This window comes from Euprymna scolopes, chromosome 26 (genome assembly GCF_053919585.1).
Source record: "Euprymna scolopes isolate OS-2025 chromosome 26, ASM5391958v1, whole genome shotgun sequence".
NCBI classification, from domain to species: domain Eukaryota; kingdom Metazoa; phylum Mollusca; class Cephalopoda; order Sepiida; family Sepiolidae; genus Euprymna; species Euprymna scolopes.
This window is the reverse complement of record NC_136507.1, coordinates 7,746,094-7,766,878: the sequence shown is the minus strand read 5'-3', so window position 1 is coordinate 7,766,878 and position 20,785 is coordinate 7,746,094. Positions and strand designations below refer to the sequence as shown.

Sequence of the window (20,785 nt, the reverse complement as noted above, 5' to 3'; positions counted from 1 at the left end):
AAGTTCTGGTTTCGGCAGGACGGAGCAAGTTCTCACACCTCAAACCTGTTGTAAGATTAGCTGAAAGAGAAGTTCAGAGGCCGAGTGATCAGTCTCAAGACTGATTTTGAGTGGGCATCCCATAGCCCGGACTTAAGCCCCCCAGACTTTTTTCTTTGGGGCTATCTTAAGGACAGAGTCTATTAAGGGAAACCCAGAACCATTACGCAACTCAAGCAAGCCATCAGGGAGGAGATGAGAGCCATTACAATTCGGTCTGTAAGAACGTCATGGACAACTTTGTGCTGCGCCTCAAGAATTGCACGGAGCTAAATGGAGGCCATCTAGAACATATGCTGTAGAACGGAGAAAGAGGCCAAAGCCCCTAGTGTTTTGATGTGATGTTTTGAATATAATAAACTAGTTATGACCAAAGTTTTATTTCATTCGGACAAAACACTAAGAAACGGGGCCTAATTAGAGTCGGGCCCGTTTTTTGGGATCATCCTGTATATACATAAGTATATATGTACACATAAGTATATATATATATATATATATATATATATATATATATTTATATATAAATATAGATAAACTGATATATACATATATATATATATATATATATATATATATATATATATATATATATATATATATATATATATTGTAATCAGATATACGGTAGTGAAACCTAACGTGGACTAAAGAAGTTAACATGAAAGAGATAGAAATAAATAGCAATCTCCCCGTATGCATTAGTCCTTCATTTATTATAACATCATCTTCTTTTTATGTTTAACCCAGCTAAACTTATTAAATTCATTGAAAATACATCTCAGCCAATACTTTTGGAATAAGCAATCATTACAATTTCTAACCCTATTAAACAACGTAATTGTTTCTACAAATTACTTCCTTTAATCGTTAATCTTTTATTAAAAGAATCGATCTCGAATTTGATACACGTTAATTAATTTTCATCAGAGAAATCAATATCAATAACAAGAGCCATTTATAACTGATAAAAACATAGAAACTCTCATTTTATTTCATTTAAACATCCATTATTTTGTAATTCTAAACACTACAGTTATTTAAATAAAAAAAAACAGATATAGCATCATTTATTTTAAATGCTTCAGGCTAAATCGTTTTAAAACTATCTTATACTATGGCATAAGCACTATATATGCTTTGAATGCTAACGGCTATTTTATTTTAACACCTGGCTGTGTTTGAATAGTCTATAAAGTTACATATGATAGTCGCTAATAGGCTAGACATAATAAATTTTATGTGGCATCTGTTGTAAACCTTCGGCATTTCGTCCAGGGGGGAATACTTCGGCGTTTTTATTATGTACAGCGGTATATTTTTAAATATTGTATTCGTATTTTATTTCTTAAAATCGATAATCATAAGGAAGTCATTATGTTGCGTAATTTAGAATACATATAATTTTCTAGCTTACATTTTCAAATGCTTAATAAAATCATATATAGACCTGTAAATTCCTTTGTCGTTATTCTCCGAATCAACACAAAGACGAATATATAAACATAGAAATTTATTTACAATTACAAAGAAAGAAACGTTTAGTTGTAAGGCTTATTTGTGTGTGGCGGTGATGGCTGAGCAATGTCGCTTACATTAAAAGACTGTCAGTCTGCTGTTCTCTTTCTCTCTCTCTCTCTCTCTCTCTTTCTCTCTATCTCTATCTATCTCCTTTTTCTGTTGTTTATATCAACTGGATTATATAGATATCACCCCACATTCCTGAAATATTACATTTTTCTATTCTTATTTTGCGTTGCGCAATTCATAACATCCCGACCTAGAATGTAACCTTTCTTTGTTTTCGGTGATAATAACAATTTCGGTCAGTTTATGAGATACAAGCATGTAGATCTAAAATCAATCTAAAATATGCGTGTCTTACACCCCTTCTTTCATTTGCGTCGCTCCGGCTCCATATGCAACATTAAAATAAAGAGGAAATTAGATCAAGATATAAATAATTTTGGTTTATTTATTTTTCATTTCTCCATTATGTTGATATATTATTTCCATAATTTTACACACACACACATACGCACACACACACACACATGTATATGTATATGTGTGTCCATGAATATATATTTATCTATATACGTGTTACAGAAGATCAAAAAAATATCGGTACCGTTGGTTTCAGAACAAACACAAAAGCGACCTGCTTCTAGTTACTTACATTGGACTTTTTCTGCCTCTGTTTATGTATATCTTACCGGAAATGATGTCCTGTAAACCGTGTAGGATTTTTCATGCTTTACAATCGTTGATGTTATTTTATTTTATTTACATTTTTGTTTAGCTCTTTAACCCCATTTGATTTTTGTTTTAATTTTTATTTTTTAAGAAATTTGGATGACATATGTGTGAGTAAATAGAATATTTTATCTTTTTATTTAGCTTAGTCCCCGACAGTTTTTAACAATCAACATTTTTTTCGGAAGCTATTTCGAAATGAAAAACTTGAACATTTAATTTAAAATATAACTGGATACTAAGAAAGATATCGTTGTATTTTGTATATGTTCTTGGGTCCCGATTGTTGTATTGTAAAAACAGGAGGCTTAAGAAAATGGATATTTAAAGGAAACAATTAGTCAACAAAATACGCAATTCACTATATTAAAAGGAATGCATTGTATAGTCATGGATATAGGTTGCATTATAAAGTTTATAATGTTAGTTGTGGAGAAACATTTAATTAATATAATGAAATAAAAAATACAATTCACTTCGAAATTACTAATTTTACTTTAAAATATAATTTATGTCAAAATATTTCGCTGACTTTAAAAATAAATATTTTACTTTTAAAATAATACTTTGACGTTTCAAATATTACTTTTATTTTAAAAATCTAAATTTCCGATGAAAAATCAAAATTTTACTATTAAATATTTTTATATTATTAGAATATAAGTTTTATTTTGCTTTCAACACATAAATTTTACTTCCAAAATATTATTTTTAATTTTAATTTTATTTTAAAAATGCACTATAAAATATGAATTCTAATTTTATTTTAGTTTAAAAATATTTTTTTTTAATTTTACTTAAAAACATATTAATCATTTATCATTTACCTCAAATATAAACTAAACTGACCTAAAATATATACCAACAGAAGTAAATTCGAAACATGATGACTTTCATCCCAAAGTTAATAAATTTACACACTATTCTCGTTTATTCTGCCTTATCAATATGTCTGTTGTCACATCCATTATTTCTTCTTGCATGATTAGAACTGCATCTTGATTTTACTTTAAACTGTATTAATAATCTCTGTAATCTATCAACTGGTTTCCCAATATATTAAATGAATTCGGTCTGCTGTGGATACATCCGTTAATCAGTTCGCTCCTTTTGTTTACACAATTTACTAGGATCGTCTATGGTCTTTTTTAAAGATTGTTTCCCGTTGCACATATAGAATTATTTAGAAGCTGGTGAGTACTTCGCTATTTCATTCCAGTTTATAGTGCAAGGTGATTCTTAAATCATATATATGTATGTTTCTGATCTGTCATTTAGTTGACTTGTGATCGTCGCCTCAAATTACTTACTCAGTTACTCCCAAGTCGGCAATTATACGTGGAAAGAAAATAAAAAATGCAGAAGTAATGGGCATGGCTTAATACGATCAGAGAAAGATAACTTATATTTCTCGGCCATATAATCAGGGCTGATGGATTAGAGAAATTGTTGTGGAATGGAAAAATATGCGGAAACAAGACCAGAGGAATGCAACACATAAAATTCACAGACAGTTTAAACAAATTTGCAACGAATACAGACAGGACCACTAAACTCATGAGAAAGACCAAGAAGCGAGAGAAATGGAGAACCACACAAATTAAGAGCAGCCATCACATGGGATTATATTTGAATCTTGAGAGATTGGTCTTCATCAATTAAGTGGTTAAGTAGTTAATTTTAACTGTATTTAAATTAAATAATTTGTATAGTTTGTACTGTGGACGAAAAGTTTTGGTCTAGTAACTTGAGAAATATATGGCATACACTTGTCTTTATCTTGAAGTAAATATGGGAAGGCGAGAGACAAATTCTATTGAATTCTTGATGAGGTTGGGAGGAAGAAATTTAGCGGAATGCCTACTTATATGAGGTATGAGAACAAATGTTGCCTGGGCAGTTCCACAAAGCTACAGAGAAACTGAAGAGCGAAAAATCATGAGATTGACTAAGAAAGGGTTATTTGAAGAAAGCGACTGAAAGTATAATAATAGCATCTCAAGACCAAGTCCTGCTCTCAGAGAATTTGAGAGAAAGAGTATATGGTTAAGATATTGACCCACGAGTATGTGGTGCTGCAGAGGAAACAATGTCCCACGTTATGTCAGAATGTTCGATATTAGCACAGAAGGAATATAAAGAAATAAGATATGACAATGTTGCAAAAGTTATTTATTGGAAATTGTGCAAAAACTGTGCATTTAAAAGATCTGGTAAGTAGTACACACACAAGCCTGTACAAGTGCTTGAGTCCGAAGAAAGCACGATTCTATGGAATTCCCCCTATGCAAACAGACAAAACACTGGGGTATAATAGGCCGGACATCACTGTAGTTCAGAAGAGAAAGATAACGTGCCTTATGATTGGCCCGTCCTTCCCCTTTGACACTCACATCGGGAAGAAGGAAGAGGAAAAGTGCACCAATTATTCCGACTTGAATTATGAGATTGCTAGGATTTGGAAATTGAAAGAAGTTGTAGTGGGGGCATTGCGATCGGTGGTGAAAGACTTAGACAAATTGATACAAAAGTTGGATCTGGGAAAAACAGCAGAAATCTTACAAAAACCTTGTTTACTTGGAACAGCCAGAATCATTCAGAAAGCGTTGGGCAGAAAAAAGTAGCTTCAATACCTAAGACCATTGGGTGAGGTCCGTTATTGTAGCTCAACTCCCGAGATAAAACATCAATCTTGTGAACAGAAAGAATAATAATAATAATAATAATAATAATAATAATAATAATAATAATAATAATAATAATAATAATAATAATAATACAGGTATTTCAGTAAGTAGCCTTCTAAAATCCAACTTCCTTCTATTTATTGAATCCCTTTTTTATGTTCTGTCGATTCGCAATGCAATGTTTCACTTGCAAGTTCCGCCCCCCGTCTTTTCGATCATTTTCACACTAGTCTTTCTTTCGCCTTCTACTCTTCTAGAAATAAAGCAGGTACTTAACCTACTATTCTTTTTCCCATCATTCAACTTCGATAAGTTCTATCTTTAACTCCCGATATCATTATCGTTTTTCAGAACTTCTTTTTATCTCCCATCGCTTTATCTCCTCTCTGTTTGTGTTCTTCTCTTAGCTAGTACATCCGTTTGACAAACCGGAAGTTTGGAACCGGACGTTGGATGTCGGCTTCGTTTGCCATCTTTCCTGCTGCCAGTGAAGCAAATGAGACAATATCCTGTCTGACCGATTCTTATTGATCTTATCAGGTGGTCGAAAAACCGGACAGGCGAGAAGGTTTCTCGCCAGATGTGTCTTGCGCGGGCGCAGATATCTGTAGGAAGAGAGCTTTCCAACCAACATAGAAATTGCATTAATTTACGTTTTGCAGTGGTAATTTCCCATAGAACCTGTACATTTTCTTCTTAATGTTTTGCTGATTTTATGAAACAGGAATATGCAAACAGAATTGAATAGTAATGATAATTATCAAAGGAAAAAATGGAATGCGAAGACACTATAGTAATAATATGTAAAGACTAAAAGCTTAAAAAAGATTAGGTTTATCAGCACATGTATATTTATAAACGTATGCGAATATAGGTTTATAACTATATTTAACTATATGTGTTGACTACTACGTAGACTCAGCCTTGTCCACAATACATCGGGATTTATGCTTCCTCCTTATCCATGTATACTTTATGACAATTTGTCTTGTTATTTTTTTCTACTTTCCCTGCTTTAAATGTCTAAGTCTTTGCTGTTTATCTATTCGTCGTGCAAAGGCAAAACAATATTTTTGGAAAAATGCATACAATAAAATTGAATTATCATAATTAGCATTATCATCATTTATCATCTCTTTTCTCTGAATGCATGTTTCAGGCAAAGTGTTGCAATCTCTTTCTAGTGAATGTCACTTTGGTTGTCATTAAATTCCACCAAGATTTTTTTTTATTTGTAATCACCAATTTTCAAGGAAAAAAGCTACTCGAGTATAAGGGTTAATTAGTGGGAAGGATAGCTAATTGGGATACTAAAAAATGAGAGTGTTAAAAATGATTTAGGAAATGGACCAATTTAGTATGATTACGGGTCGTTTCGTTGGAAGACGATCATAAAAGCAGTTCACTGGTAATGTACTCCGTAGACGGATGTCTTTGCGAGAGAAACTCTATTTGAGAATATTACGCACGACGCTTGACAACGAAGAAAGAAGGGAGTTTTGTTTTCGTTGTGATAAAAAAACGAGTTTTCGTTGTGAATGCCTTACAAAGAGTAACTCGAAAATGGAGCACAGTCGACCTTCCATGGGAATGACGAGCAAGTATAGATCATGGTGTTAGTGCTTGATTATTTACATTAACTAATACAAATAGAGATTATCACTAGCATGCGGTAGATCATATAATTCCTGTAGTTGAAATAATACAATAGTTTGATGTATTTTACTGTTAATACAAATTTATATGTGATGCATTTGTCACAAATTTAATTGTGCATGATATAAAAAAATTGAAACATACAAACTATTTTCACTGTGACCAACTTTATGCATTGATCTCTATTTCTGATGATCTCATGTGTATAATGATAGTTTTAACTAGTTAAATGTGTTATTTTATGTATTCTATATTTAAAAATTCGCTGTAGAAAAGATAACGCAATCTATTTCTTTTTCTATATTTTCTGTATTGGGCCACGAGAGTAAAATAAACTTTCTCTAAATGGCATGAATTAATTGGACCTTTACTATAATGAGAGAGACAAACCTTGAAAGCATGAATCCTTGTATTCCGACAAGTTGCAATTACTATTGAATAACTTTTAACAATTTGTAACAGGAAACCATATTTTGCATATAAATAATCAGCATTGATAAACATGCCGAAAAACAACATAATTTACTTCTTATCATACATTAGATGCATAAAATATAGCGCCACAATTAAAATCCATCATAAAATATTGATGAGAAAATTTTGTTTATCATCCATGTTTTAGATAGACCATTATCTTACTGTAATGTAAGAACACGCTAATATCTTTACCTGATGAAATATATTATGCGTACATAAAATGTGTGAATTGTTTCTGGTAGTAATAGAATTGATAATTGTGTTTATACAGAAAAATATTCCAATTGAACAGCGCATAAGAATAATAGAAAAGTCACTTATTTTAGCATAAAATAGAGGTACTTTCTTTTTATTTTCGAAATTGTATATTAATGAAAAATTACTGATACCTAAATAAATCTCGAGAACAAAAAAGACTAATTCAGAGACATTGTGATTTATCATTCGCTTTATAAAAAAGACAAATGTGTATATTCCTGAATATTCTTATGTAAATTTGTATGCTAGGTTAGCTTATTGGATAACATCGTCCTAGCGAGTGTACAAATATAACTTGTGCGACATCGGCCTCAGTTCTCAGTAGATAGTTTTCAGTAGATAGTTCTCAGTAGATAGTTTTCGGTAGATAGTTTTCAGTAGATAGTTCTCAGTAGATAGTTTTCAGTAGATAGTTCTCAGTAGATACTTTTCAGTAGATAGTTCTCAGTAGATAGTTTTCAGTAGATAGTTTTCAGTAGATACTTTTCAATAGATAGTTTTCAGTAGATAGTTTTCAGTAGATACTTTTCAGTAGATAGTTCTCAGTAGATACTTTTCAGTAGATAGTTCTCAGTAGATAGTTTTCAGTAGATAGTTTTCAGTAGATAGTTCTCAGTAGATAGTTTTCAGTAGATAGTTTTCAGTAGATACTTTTCGGTAGATAGTTTTCAGTAGATAGTTTTCGGTAGATAGTTTTCAGTAGATAGTTCTCAGTAGATAGTTTTCAGTAGATAGTTCTCAGTAGATAGTTTTCAGTAGATAGTTTTCAGTAGATACTTTTCAGTAGATACTTTTCAGTAGATAGTTTTCAGTAGATACTTTTCAGTAGATAGTTCTCAGTAGATACTTTTCAGTAGATAGTTCTCAGTAGATAGTTTTCAGTAGATAGTTTTCAGTAGATAGTTTTCAGTAGATAGTTCTCAGTAGATAGTTTTCAGTAGATAGTTTTCAGTAGATAGTAGACCACACCCTTTGTTTGAGGCGAGTTACGTATATTCCATATTCTGACTTAGCCGTAGTTTGATTGATTTGCGTTAGATAATTGTCTGTGGCGCAGTTGTGTCAAAATACCATTTTCGCATCCCGAGTTTGGATGTGTTCAACTAATGTGCCGAAATGAAGGCGAAACTCGTCTGGGACCTCCAGTATGTTAGTGTTCATGGCACGTGTGGGCTGTGACGTTGCTTGATAATCGGAATAATTTTATCTCACATTCTGAAAAGTCAAGTATATATATATATATATATATATATTACATTTTAAAAATAATAATAATAATAATAATAATAATATATATATATATATATATATATATATATATATATATATATATATATATACCGCTCCCCATGTGGGGGTACCAAATTGGTTAAAAGTGAAAATTATTTCCAACTCGCATTTAGGTAAAAATGCACTTTCGTAAATAATTGAATTAATTCAAAACATACCGCTACAACCAAAACAAAACAACACACAGACATATATATATATATATATATATATATATATATATATATATATATATATATATATATATATATATATATATATATAGCCGCCCCTGTCAGGAAAATGCCGACGACTAAAAACATCATTTCAATTGTTTAGAGAAAGCATATAGCATGTTTAGGAAAGCCCAGCGTCTAAAATGAAAATCGTTTGTTGCTATAGCAAGTGATATGTATATTTTTAGTCAATTATTAATTGTGATTGATGTGTTTTATTTCTTGAAGTGATTTATGTTTTTTGTTTGTTTTTCTTTTTGAAAACTTTCTAGTTCTCGACGATTATTTTTTTCTTGGTTTTTAACTACACCGCTTGAGACATTCTTTTATATAAATATGAATTTAAGTGCATATATTAATGAAACAATTTCCTTTGATAGGCGACAAAAGGTGTACAATTATGTGGAAAATTACGGCAAACAAAAGTTCTAAACACTTGTGAGTTCAGTTTCCTCATACAAGATATTATTTCCTACAATGTACAAGGGTATATTTTACGATAAGTTGAAAACACAAATAGCATTTAAAAAAGTAGAATACAAAATAAATGAAAATTGCCCGTATGTGAAATTAATTCAGTGCTAAGATATATAAGGATATAGACTTACGGTACTAAAGTTCAGGATAAACTGATGTGTCAATGTAACAGCTAACAGTGTCTAAGACCAAGATCCATCTGTCTCCCCTATTGCCTTAGTAAAAATATCAGGGTGGCTACTATCAAAATCCGAGCGTTAGAAGTGAGTGCTAGTCTAAAAGAGAGAACTCCCACTAGGATTTTTGTTTTAGATGCTTAGCTGAGAAAATTAAACACAATGCGCTTTAGTATTCATATATATATATATATATATATATATATATATATATATATATATATATATATATATATATATATATGGTATTTTTAGAAGGCTAGAACAATGCAAGAATGTACAGTCGTGGGGAGATGATAAATAAATAAATATATGAATAATAAATAATTCAATATGTTTTTCTTTTTTATTTATTATATATATATATATTTTAATATATATTCATTGATTTATTTACCTGAATGACAGTTTATAAGCACATAATAGAATATGAATTACTTCCCCTGAACAGAAAGCCTGTAAATAAGTAAAAGTGAATTACCTCCCTTGAACATAACTGAATGAACAGTTTGAATTGGACAGTTTGAATTTAAAATACAAAAAAGAAACATTTCAAAAACATTTCAACAACGCGAGTTATAACCATATTAAACAGAATTTGAATTACGTCCCTTGATCTAAAATCTATATGATTATTTCCCCTGAACATTTAACGCCATTAATTAATCTTTGAGCGGCGTTTGGATTGAAATCTAAATAAAACAGCCATTTTGCAATTTATATCCTAAAGAGAGGATTCATTTCTCCAAAGACGATGGGTTATTACCCGAAAGGGCCTTTGGAATTAAATACCACCCACAGTTAAAATTCAGGTAGATAATTGAATAAATATATATTTAAAAATATGAGCGACTTCATCGCTATCAGAATGCAAGATGTTTACGTTATTGACACTTAATATACTTGCTTTGCCTTGGCAATTATTATATGATATAGATTTAAAAGTTAAAGTAAATATGATATAGATTTTAAAAGTCCTTGTGCGTGTATATTGTTTTTCTTGTTGGTGATGGGGCACCCAACCGTGGGACATTTTTTGGGATTCTCACTTTATCATTCATTGCAAATGACTGAATCCCTCTAACACTTTTTACTTGAGGTATTGGTAAGGTAGTATTTGAAATTCCTTTTCATGGGCCTACTGGTTATTCATTATTATAATGTTAGAGGACCTTCTTAATATTCTATTTCTCTTTCATCTATCTACTACCTTATTGGTCATCGTTTCCCTTTAAACTGGTAAAATATTTTAAATAATATCATTTAAGACACTGGCAACAACTAGAGTTACTACGCTATCCAACTATTCCAAATCAGTATGCCAAGTTTGAAAGCTCGGTTTTCTACGTAATTAGCTGTAGGGATAGCATAAGTATAATGTATGATTTTTTCTAATGGATCATTTTTGTAGATTTTTTCCAGAAATTGCTGTACTATTTAATATTCATTTGTTACAGATGGTGTATTTAAGATAGTTACACAGTCCATTGTATCGCATTATGTAATCGCTATCTTACAGCACAATATTGATCATTGGAAGCCATTGTAATTCTCTTCTTTGTGTTACATCTCTTTTGTGGAGATCAGATGGCCTTCTGATCCCTTTGTTTTCTTTTTTAAATATTTTCTATCCATTTGACCCCCAAATCTCTTTATACAACAATCTGGTTTTATCAAGTCTTCCGTCAACCTCAATACGAATAAAGTTTTCCACGGTTTCAACATGTCTTTGATGGACATTTCTTTTCATTCATGCCTTTTCACCATATATTTTGCATTTATCAATTATAATATCCTTTATGTTAACATTAGAGTTGAGAAGGCCCATGGCCTCTAAAATCTAAAAGCAATGCATTAGCAGGGTTGGCTCCAAGTTTGCAAGAAATATCACCTCCTGATTAATTCCATAGTATACCGAGGGATTTTGATAAGACTATAAAGGCATGCGGGATGTCTCTTAGACTCAAAGTATTCATCTTCTGTTGAATCCCTATTAAGTCTGGAGTGGGAAAGAACAGCAACATCAGATGTTGACGCATCATTAAATGATGGATGTTCTCTTTTGTCTTTCCAATCCTGCTGTTTACTTTTTACATTTTTGTCAGCTTTGTCTATTGGGCCAAGCTGGAAAGCCATTTTTGGGGTCATTTTTTGGATCTTTTATCTCTCAAGTATTCCGTCTGTTCCACTGGAATTTGAAATATAAAATTTTACATTTTTGACAATCACATCAATATCAAAATATTATTTCATATGAAAATAGTAATAATTGCTTTTTTACAAGTGCCTAAACATTAAATGCAAGCATGGAAATCCATTTAATTTGAAATTTACATGGCTTTGCTAATCTAACATATTAAAAAAAAATAAAACAGAAAATAATCTTACTTTCTTTTCCAAAGGACAAGTACAACGTATATGCTTAGTCGGGCAATGTTCTCTGTTGCACTTTACATTTTTGTCATCACAGCTTAAAACGTGTAGTTTGCATGTACACGAAGCAATGTCAAACAGTGTATCTAGCTTTTCCTGTAAAAAACATTTCTTAGAATGCAGGTAAAGATTTTCTATTTGCCTGTTTTGCTTTTTGTGAAGATAAAATCTTCACTTCATTTACAATAGACTTTGCATTTACTAGAGGTAAACGAGGATTAACGGCCTTCCAAATAGCAATTATATGTTTTGCTATTATTTTAGAATTAGCTAACTCTGTTTAGTCCGATTATGAATTTAAAAGAGCATAGCTGTATTAGATGACTTGTTGGAAAATTAGTGGTTCTGTTTTATCTAAACAACATAAAATACAACCATCTTATTAATCCTCATTTTTGGACAACTCATGGCTTTGCAACTAAATAAATAAATACATAATGTGTTTGAATAATTAAATATTTTTTAATAAATAAAAACAGATTTTATTGAATAAATCTGTATGAAACATTTAGAATAAGTATTTAGTATGAAACAACAACTTTTAAATAAAAAATTGCAACTTTTTTTTACTTGTCTCTCCACGATGTTAAACATAGAAAAGATCAGTTTTTCATGTAGGAAAAAGCTGAAACACTCCATTGAGAAATAAAAAAAAAAGTTACGTTAGTCTAGAAGGATCTCTTTTCATTGACCGACGATAGAACTTTGAATTTTTTAAATAGTTTAAAAATAGATAAAAATTTGATGACTCCCAAGTAGCAATTTTTCAATTTTGACCAATTAGCAGCCCTTTTCCCAGATGAAAACCGATGAAAATTTTTCCTAAATGTCTGATTACTTTATATGCCTACTTTTAATCTGTAAATAAAAATATATTGAGTATATAGGTTGAGAAGTGTCCTTACGCACATTCTCACTTTTATAGACATAGTACGGTTAATTTTCTATTGAACTGTACAAATTAAGTAGAAATCGACTTTACTTTATTAATATAGTAGATAATCAACAGAGGAGAGAAACAATTATAGATCCTACAGAATAATGACCTCAGGGTCACATTACCAATTCTCTATTGTCATTGTTTAAGTAATATCATTTTGTAATTTTCACGAAAAACGAACTTAAAACAAACATTAAATTTGATCACAGAACAAACCATATAAATTTGTGTAAAATATAATTTAATGTTAAAGGTTGAAACATTTGAATAGCAGAAGTGTTTAATTTCCTAACTGTTGTGGAGACGCCCACTAATTAACATAGGTGGGTGAGTGAGATATATAAAGATATCAATCAGCAATGAGAGTTCTGCAACGACCGCCAAATAGGCAAGACGCCTATGTTGCCTCTAGTAAGACATGCAAAACGCCACCTGCCGGGATATCTCCAATTGAAGTATATCTGAAGACATGTAAATATGTATATAACTTTTCTGTCTAATATATTATTGTTATACCTTTACTTTCCATGTTCTTGTTAATTATTTGTGCTGACACAACACTAACATAAGTTTATTTTGATTAATAATGTTTATATTAATTACTACCTGTACCTTTCTTCTATAGCTTTATGACGAATATAATAGTGTTTATAATACTTTGCATTATATGTGCATCAAAGAGTGCATAACTACGACGAAATGTTTGCATTTGTTATGTTTCCAAAATCTTAGAAATTTTGCAGCTTTAGCTTAATGTCGAATTCAATTTATGTCTACTTTTTCGTTCTGTATCTCCAAAATTCAATTAGTTTTCAAAATATTTAAGTAATGATTCTTATGATGTATTTTTATATTTTTAATGCATTAAACATGTATCTAATTTTTGTTGTTGTTTTTGTTAAATATCTTTTAGATTTGCGTAAGATTCTAACTCGGATATTGGTGTGGTAAAAATGCCTGCCTTAGTAATGTGTATCCTCACGATTTTTTTTGTCGAGCAATTTATATTTCCATTAGCATATGACCAGACAAAAAAAATTATTCTTAATAGTATATAGTAAGGTATATTTTGAGTGTATTATACGTAGAAAATGTATACAATCTCTCGCAAAAAATACTTAACTAATTCAATATATGGAAAATTATATATAATGTGGACAGAGAGCACGTAGTTTATTACAATTTATCAGTTTAAACTTCCCATATGGTTACCCACAATGGCAAAATCTCTTAAAGAAAGCTATAGAAAATGCGAAATATTGATTACAGTCACAAAATAAATAAAGTACCTAAAATGTTATCAATGGAACACGTATTCCTACCTTTATTTTTATCTCCATCTACACGAATTTCCTCCACATATGTTGCAAAAATGGAAACGGTGGTTTCTGTCTATGCTTTATTAGTTAATAGCTGTTTTATAATCTTTTACACAGATTGCCTAAAACTTTTGACACTAAAGAACTCCATTCATCGCCATCTGAAACATCTGCTTCAACTTTCTCATACTGATGCTTGTTCGTTTCAAAGTATGAAACTCCCTAACTTAAAAAGACTCATATAAAAGTCCTTTGGGGTGTTTCAATTTTATTCTGCGTCAGAATATTTATACCTGCAGGTACAAACAGTGAAGGGCACTTAGACCTTATCTACTATCTGGCACATCGTCAATCCGCTATTTTGAAAGTTGGCGTCAGATATGCGCATGCTTGAATAGAAATGCAATAAATCAGTCATTGTAAACTTTTTCTTCGCTTCTGCCTTTATCGTTTTTATGATAATAGTGTGGTATGCAACTTCAACGCTGCATCTATTATCAATGTCGTCCCCAAAGTCAAGTGTTTCTAAATTGTCAATATTTTGTAATTTCCCATCGTGTTTTGTGTCATAACTCTGACGGCTACACTTAAAACTCTACAAAAAAAGTAGCAAAAATAAAAAGGTTGCATTGTATCTACTGATTCAGTATTATATTTCTTTGCCTATTTATTAATAGGACTGCAGAATGTGTGAAAAGAAATCAATAAAGTGCTCGAACGCAAATGTGAAAGGTAAAGTACAGACTAGTTACTTCAAATGTGTATGTTACATAATTTAGAGACGTATCATAGTTTCATTGTGGTGGATTGACCTTTTACGTAAAAAGTCCGGTGAAAACTCATTCAAATCATCACCGGCTCACAAACTGAAAACAAATTCAACGAAATAACCAAACACTTGAGTTGATTCGCCGATATGGTTCACTGGTGAATTCGTTTTAAATTTTTAATTTGCTTTCATTTAGTTAGTCGTTGGTGCTTTAAACTGATTTTAACGATAAAAATCAATTCACATCCATAAAACAATGATCTATTTCTGAAATATGTAAGAGGTTTTTTTTTTACATATTAAATATCTCTATCTCCATGTAAGACATGGATTTTTTTTTCAGAATTGTTGCATTAATATTAAACTTACAGAAGTCGTGTATCGACATTTCCTTGGAAAGTATATATGATAACGAAATGCGGAGGCTTGACGTTGAAATATTTGCTGCTTTTGGACCGAAAACGCAGATTTTACGGATTAAATATTAATTAACAGTGTGGAACCCTGTTAAATAAACATAATGGAAGTTTAATTATCCAACACATTTTGCTTAATGTAGGGCGTGTCTTGCCTACATGAGACGTAGGATCGTTAAAGGTTTATTTCAGCAAACGAAAAAACATTAATAATTTAAAATTTATTGTTTTGGGTGTCCGCTATGAACGGGACTCCACTATATACATGTAAAATATTTTTTTCATGATAAGGTTGCCCCCCCTGTGATTGTTTGATTAGCAACGTCCTTTTGTTTTAAAATATAAGAAGAAAACTGTGCCAACGAAAGTGAACAAAAGAAATTAATTATTTAAACAACATGCTTACAAAAAGCAATACGGTCCATAGACGGGAGTGACTCTATAAAAATACCGCTTAAGAAATATAAAAAGATGAAATCACTGAAACCGATAGGAATTTATAGGATTCAGAAGCGTGTGGTTATTTGAGTATGTTTTGTGCTATGAAATAGATTTGTTAACGGTAATGAATTTTAAAAAGACTTGCGAATATAAAAGAAAAATCTGACCTCATTGAAAGCGCTAGTGCTTTCGATGAGGTCAGATTTTCATGCATGCAAAAGTGTGTATTTGTTTATGCGTTAGTGTATGTATTACCAAAAAATGGAAGAAAACGAAGTTGTCTTTTAAACGAATTAAAATCTATTAAAATCCGTTAATCGTGATCAATTATTTTTCTAGAATGATAAAAGCCTGAATTTTATCATATGAAAACCAGAATAATATAAATTTTTCTACTATTTTGATAGAATTTTTAATTTAAAATTTTCAAAAACACGCCATTCTCCACCATTTTTGTCTCCATGGATAAAACATTTGAATATTTTCAAAAGGTTTTTGAACTTATTAATTTTTTGGTCCAAATAAGATTTAGAATAGATTCGCTATAAGAATATGAAAAAATATTGTAACATAATTTCAAATAATTCACTGTTTCATCTCACTCTATATATTTCACGCAATTCAAAATTTGATGATAGTTTGAAGAAACTACAGAAGTCTTTAGAGGATTAGTAAGTTCCTTTAGTGAATTTCCATATATATTAACGTTTGTTTTGACGATTAACTGAAGAATAAACTTAATAAGGGTTTAATTCTTATTTCATAAACAGAAAATAATAATCAATATGATTTTGAATGACTCAATTAAAACCTTAGGACAGTAGTCTACGTTAATAATGATATCGAGTATGCCCACTTCGTTGTTTTGATTCTGCATAGTATATTAGTAATGTTTATCTCTCTGTCCACGGATACAATTGTAAAATATCCTATACCCCAATCAAATGCTACTTTTCACAATAATATTTTATATGGTTTAATAATAGGATTAATTTTGTATCATTATTTTGTTTAATATCATTGGATCCGCGGTCACGCTGGACATCCATATATAACTAAGACCATTTTAAATTTATATTGTTTAATTTATAAATTGAAAATTTTCAGTTATATAATTAAACCGAAGTATCAAATGAACAGACATGGTTGAGTGTTTGGTAAAACTATAAAGAATGTATATTAAATTATGAACCAAAATATTGAGTTTAAAGTTTCGTTTCTATTCGTATTTACATTAATACATTGGAGATTTTTTTAGTCATTGACTCTTATCAGAAAAAAGACACTTGTTAGAACTAACCATGTCACGATCAGAATGAAGCAAAATTATATTTATAGTATCCGTCAGAGTTCTGTTAATATGTTCTACTTAATTCCAACCCAGAATATCATAGTAACATTTTTTTCTTTGAGGATTAAAATATAATAAAATCCATAAACGTTGAAGAGCGAACACGGACAATACAATTGTCATAGACAACAGAGAATTAATTTCACAATGAAATTTGTCGTAAACATTGCATAAAAATGTCGTGTTAGCTTTATTTTGAATTGTAGGCATTATAGGAGAAATGTTTATTTTGAATTGTAGACATTATAGGATAAATGTTTATTTTGAATTGTAGACATTATAGGATAAATGTTTATTTTGAATTGTAGACATTATAGGATAAATGTTTATTTTGAATTGTAGACATTATAGGAGAAATGTTTATTTTGAATTGTAGACATTATAGGATAATGTTTATTTTGAATTGTAGACATTATAGGAGAAATGTTTATTTTGAATTGTAGACATTATAGGATAAATGTTTATTTTGAATTGTAGACATTATAGGATAAATGTTTATTTTGAATTGTAGACATTATAGGAAAAATGTTTATTTTGAATTGTAGACATTATAGGATAAATGTTTATTTTGAATTGTAGACATTATAGGATAAATGTTTATTTTGAATTGTAGACATTATAGGATAAATGTTTATTTTGAATTGTAGACATTATAGGAAAATGTTTATTTTGAATTGTAGACATTATAGGAGATATGTCACGAATAAAGTATGTATGTATCAATTATATGGATTCCAACCCTTGTTCTTCATTTTATTCGTTAAATATCCTCGTTTGAGATTATTTTTTTTATCGAAGTACATATTATTCCTTTCAGAAGTCTCAAAGGCTCCGATCGCGCCAGGTGGCCGGAACTTCTCAAATTACAATTAGAAAAAAAATCATGTTATAAATAGTGCAGTTTTCTACGCACGTCATTGTTGTTGAGGGTTTCGCAATCGCAATAAATATATAATCTCGCTAGTTTACTTGAAAAATAGCGCTCACACTCTGGTTAAAAATAATTATACGACAAAATCATCTTTCTGCTAGGTTATGTCCTTTTACGAAGATTTAGAATCAATTTATAATGATATTATACCCCGTGTCTAGAATCCATATTCAAATTTTGTTCAAAATCCATTAAGTTACTTTACTTCTATAACATATCTATCAATTACGATAAATTCAATGATTCTTATGAAAGTAATAATCAGTAAATCTTACTTAATTGATATCTAATGATAATGCGAATCTAACAGATTTGCATTTCAAAATGATAAGTTATGCCCAGATCTACCCGAAGTTTTCATAGCATAATGACTCATATATTTTTCACAATTTATCACCGATATATATATTGCTATAATCAGACGTTAAGAGGAGATACACGTTTCTCATAATACGGTTTCGTCCAATTATGTTGAGACAGATGAGGAATACAGTTCATCTTATTTCTTGTTTGATTAAATGTGGTTTGAAATGTTTCTGTTAGCTACCGAAGATAAGTTCAACCTACTAGCAACATTATCAATAAAACAGTGTATAAAAATGTAAAATAGTGTTTGTCTATCATGTTTTGAAATTTTAGAGGCCCGTAATCTTCAAGAAAAATTCAGTTTTAAGTGAAACTTTTTCGAACCATTTAGGACATCTCTCCAGTCATGGCTGACAGAGCGAGAGCAAGCTATCCCGTGAATTAAATAAAAGAATTCCGTTTACATTTTATAAGTTCGACAAAAAGATTCCAAGTTCGACAAGATATGTATGAAGAAAGTCGGAGTATACATCGATCGAAACATAAAATTAACACTCAAGATATAAAAAATAATAGTCTGAATAATTTTTTTTTACATAGGCATCACCACATTATCAAGGCCCAGAGGCCACTCAAGGATAAGGGTTAAAGAGTGTACAGTAGAAATTGGACAATATAGTAATCATTAGTAATGAAAATTTGGTAAATTTGATAACTTATATGGAACGGCTCATCAAGAACTTATTTACTTTAGACTTGAACACAACCATATTGTAGTCAGCCGGAAAGCAGGAAAACGGAAGACAATTCCACAGGCGTGCAGTTCTAAGAAAGAAGCTTTGTTCAGGAATCTACGTTTAGGTTTAGGCACAGATAAAGAGTGGGGGAAATTACTGATAGTGTTTACAGCTAGACGAGTGTTTCTTGTGAAAGTTTGGCGAGGGGGGACCATAGATTGAAGCTCAGTCGAACACTTTCCATGAAAATAACGATACATCAGAGACAAACCCGCAACATCTCTTCTGTGAGATAGAGGTTGCAGCGAAGAGAAAAGGACATCTCCTACGAGGCTACGAAGTCTATTTTGAACTCTATCAAGGCAGGACATGTCCTTTCTAGCAGCTCCTGCCCAGATGTGGCAACAGTATTCCATCTTTGGACGTACCTGGCTCTTATATAGATAGAGAATAGCATCAGCAGTGATATATTTACCGGATCGATAGAAAGATCCCACCATTTTTCCAGTGGCCTTGGCAACAGATTTGATGTACGTGTTCCATTTAAGATCAGGAGTAATGGTCAAGCCCAGAAGCTTGTCAAAACTTGAGGCCTCCTGAAGACGAGAGCCATTCATTTCAATTGATGCCAAATGTGGATTCAATTCAAATGATATGAATTATTCACCCAATTTCGATTTATGTTGAAAATCATACATGGAATGTTCAGCCTCGCATAAACACATTCAAATAATAAATGAGTGTCTACAAGTATTTTTAATCGTATAAACGAGAAAATAACCAAGAATTCTATACGGAGCCACTTTTTATAAAAAGAACATGATATTGCCATTAAAAACATGCCAATTTCGAATCATATTTTTCTGTTTCAACTATAACGTTAATGTTTCGACATACCCACCTCTTCAACTATGTCCTCTTTCGCCTATATTTTTGTGGGGTTATATTTTGGTTAAAAGGTTCATATTTCAAAAGCATCATAACTGATAGCCTTGTGACTGCCAATCAAAAATATCTCTCTGCGTGATATTGTAGTGGTACGGGAAATAGAGATAAGATCCAGCGATATTCATTTTGAGCTTGTGATAATATTCGTGAGTTTTCTTTAAAGATACACACACACAAAAGCAAACAAACAAACACACACACCCATATATATATATATATATATATATATATATATATATATATATATATATATATATGTCGGGGCACGTCACTAATGAGATGCAGTACATCGAAACCCACTTTGGGTCTGGCGTTGTCCGTTGTCGATGCAATTGCTCGATTCTATCTAATTCTGGGTTCTAGCTTTATCGTGAAAGGTGTATGTGAACGGGTATTTATATATATCTATATCTATCTATCTATCTATATATATATATATATATATATATATATATATATATATATATATATATATATTCGATCCGTACCGCAGATTCAACCGACATAAGTCCAGTTCAAACAGACAGAAGTACATAGAAGCTAGAAGTAATTGTAAGAGAGAAATAGCGACCGCTAAGACAAAATACACTGAAATTACCAGAAAACGCATCGAAGCACAGAAATTAGGAACCCGTGATTTTTGGAAAATCTACAACAGTGTAG

The 20,785-nt window shown here is 30.9% G+C and overlaps 1 long non-coding RNA gene across 1 annotated transcript in view; it reads left to right on the top strand.

The window, feature by feature from the left end:
* Positions 1-20,785, top strand: part of LOC145247861 (uncharacterized) — a 313,002-nt gene that overhangs the window by 245,312 nt on the left and 46,905 nt on the right. The gene's annotated exons all lie outside the window — the stretch shown is intronic.